Below are 3415 nucleotides of genomic sequence, written 5' to 3' on the forward strand. Positions count from 1 at the left end.
TTTTTTTTTTTTTTGTGGTACTGGGGATTGAACTCAGGACCTTGTGCTTACCAGGCAAAAGCTTATTCTACTGAGCTATCTCCCCAACCCTGGCTTCTTGATTTCTGCAGGGGTTGGGTTTGGCTCTTCTTGAATATTATAGCCAAGCTTGCAACAGTCATGGGAATGCAACTCTATCTACATGAGAACAATTCTGTAATCTTGCATTTAGGTGGGGGGAGAAATTCAACACTGGCGTTGCTTTTACAGCTTTGTATTTGCATTTCTCCAGTCTTCCTATCAACATTTTAGTATGAAAATGTTATAGTGCAAAGACCCTCTAGCCATAACTGCTTTGCTATAAACCAGTTATACTACCCCTCCAACCATCCATCCATCAGCTTCTTTTTTTTATTATTTTTTTTTATTTTTAGGGAAAGGTCTACAGGGTGTTCAGGGTCTCATTACTAGATCAGACTCGTACTGATCCACTTGTTTACAGCCTCCCAAAAGCTGGGATTACAGGCATGCACCACCCCACCCAGTCTCAATTGCTGGTCTCAGCATGCCCTACAGGCAGGGCCAGCATGGCAGGCCCAGGGATCAAACCCCCAGCCCCTGCAACTGCTTGTAGGCGCTTTAACCCACTGAGCTATTTGGCCAGCTCTCATAAGCTTATTTTCTGATGCATCTTTAATGTGCAAATTTCAGTGGATTCTCTCTCCCAGTATCTCATACTTGTTACTAGCCAGCATTTAACTTTTTTTTCTTTTCTTTTTCTTTTTTTTTTTTTTTGCAGAACTGGGGATTGAACTCAGGCCCTTGCGCTTGCCGGGGAAGCACTTATTCCACTGAGCCATCTCCCCGGCCCCAGCGTTTAACATTTGCTATGAATATTCTTGTGTAAGTCTTCATCTTAAAGAGCAAAAATCTTTAACTTGGAGGCTGACATACTAAGGAGTAGGTGCATACTAGGGAAAGTCTTGTTTTATTCAGAACTGTTAGATCTTCTCCCAAAGTGCTTGTTGTCATCTGTAATGTCACCAGCGGCCTGTACACCCTCTAGTTCCCTGGCCCCGCTGGTGGTGTGAGTCTTGGGTGTCACCATCCTAACAGGTGTGCATATCTCCTGGCAGTCTAACTCATGGCTCTGCTCACATTTACCTTTCTTTGTGAAGCCCCTGCTCAATTCTGTTCTCCCATATTTTTATCAGGCTTTTGGTCTCTCTGTTAGTAAGTTGTACAAGTTTATTACATACTCTGGGCATTGGCCCTTTGTCATTTATTATACAAATATTTAGTCCAACTTATGGCATGCTTATTTTTTTAACAGTACCCTTTACTGGGCAGGGTTATTTTTTGTTTGTTTCTTTGGTTTTGTTTTTTTTTTTTAACTTTGACAAAGTCTAATTAGTTTCTCCTTTCTATGTCCTGAGAAACCCCAAAATGGTAGTATTCCTCCATATTTTCTCTAGAAGCTCTGTAGTTTCAGTGTTTAGGTATAACTGTGATTAATGTGAATAGCCTTTTTTGTGTATTGTCTGAGACTGGAATCATGACTTCTTCATTTTATAAGAATGTGTAACCCTTCCAGCTTGGGAGACTCCTATTAAATTGCTTTGGTATGTTAGTTAAAAAATCTGTAGGGGCCGGGGAGATGGCTCAGTGGAATACGTGCTTCCCTGGCAAGCGCAAGGGCCTGAGTTCAATCCCAAGTTCCACAAAAAAAAAAAAAAAAAAAAATCTGGTTGGTGTTGCTAGTATGTACCTGTAATCCTAGCACTTTGGAAGCATAAAACTAGAGGGTTACAAGGCCAATCCCAAGTTGGACAGTTTAATGACATAGCAAGATCCCAACTCAAAATAAAAATAGCTAGAGATGCAGTTCAGTAAAAAAGGTGTTGGGTTTAATCCCCAGTACACACACACACACACACACACACACACACACACACACACAAATGTTCCCTTAATAAGCATGGATTTTAAACATGTTATCTCTGAGCAGCAGCAAGTGGAACCTCATCATTGTGTGCATACAGTTCCCACATGGACAGTTTTGCAACTCTGGCCTTGACCTTCAGGAGGAAACTGAAGCACTTAGGTGGCTACTGCAGCCAGGCCAAGCCACTCTTTCCTGACCTGGGAAACCACTGAATATTAAAAATAGTTCAATCTTGTGGTAACTTTTTTTAATCTCATGACTAAAGTTACTTCACCTGAAAAAAAATTTTTTTTTAATCTCAGTGATTCATGTAGTAAATCTGTGCACTTGTTGAGGGGGGATATAGAATACATGTTTCTGCTGGTCAGGAGCCACCCTCTCCTCCAAGTCATCTGCTACCTGCTAACAGCAGTTTGGTTTGTCTTAAGTTCTTATCTGTTTCTATCTCAGCTTCTTGTTTTTTCTGGTCATGTCATGAAATTGAACTTGAGAAAGTTCTTGATGCTGGCTGGGCCTGATAAAAATGGTACAGGTTCACCAATTGACAAAGTGTCTGTCTGTTCTCTTATTAGAAATTGAACCCAGGGCCTATATCTTCAGTTTTGTTTGTTTGTTTGTTTACTTTTTGAGGCAAGGTCTCACTAAGTTGTACAAGTTGGGCTCATTGTTTTGGTTTTTTGCTTTTTTTTTTTTTTTTTTTGTGGAACCAGGGATTGAACTCAGACCCTTGTGTTTGCCAGGGAAGCGTGTGAGCTCATATTTTTGATCCTCTTATTTCAGTCTCCCAAAGTGCTGGTTCTACAGGCATGAACCTAACTGAGAGGCTCTTTTTAAACTGGACATGTTTCAAACTCTGTGTGTGTGTGTGTGTGTGTGTGTGTGTGTGTGTGTGTGTGTGTAATTGAACCCAGGAGTGTTGTACCTCAGCTCTTTTAATTGTTATTTTGGACACATAACTAAGTTGTTGAGTTGCCCTCAAATTTGCTATCTTCCTGCCTAGCCTACTGAGATCTGGAATTGCAGCCACACTTTGCTCAGACCATTCTTGTCCAAAGGAGCCTTTTGTCCTGGGGCTTGCAATCTGTGTTCCATTAAAAACAGTTGGAAGAAGCACATAAGGAAAGACTAGACCAGCACACTCACCACGGAGCCTGCCTGGCTGTGCAAGCTTAGACTAGTGTAGAACCTTCGGGGAAGGCGGGGGCCCTGTAGCGCCAAGCCAGGCTCAGGCTGCATTGCAATGGGAAGACCTGCCAGGATTCATACCAGCCTGAGAACCAGTTACCAGCCCTTGGGCACTGCCTCTTCCTTCAGGAGGGGAGAGCAGGCAAGGACCTCCCATCTAGTGATCCCTGCTGGTCCTGTGAGGTTGGACAATGGAATCTTGCTGACAGCTTTTTGAGCCCAGGCTGCCAGTGATACTGAGATAGAGTGACTCCCCACCTGTTCGGGGGATGGGGGTGGGGATGTCTTCCACTGAGCTGCACCATG

This window comes from Octodon degus, unplaced genomic scaffold (assembly GCF_000260255.1).
Source record: "Octodon degus isolate 3935 unplaced genomic scaffold, OctDeg1.0 scaffold00195, whole genome shotgun sequence".
NCBI classification, from domain to species: Eukaryota; Metazoa; Chordata; class Mammalia; order Rodentia; family Octodontidae; genus Octodon; species Octodon degus.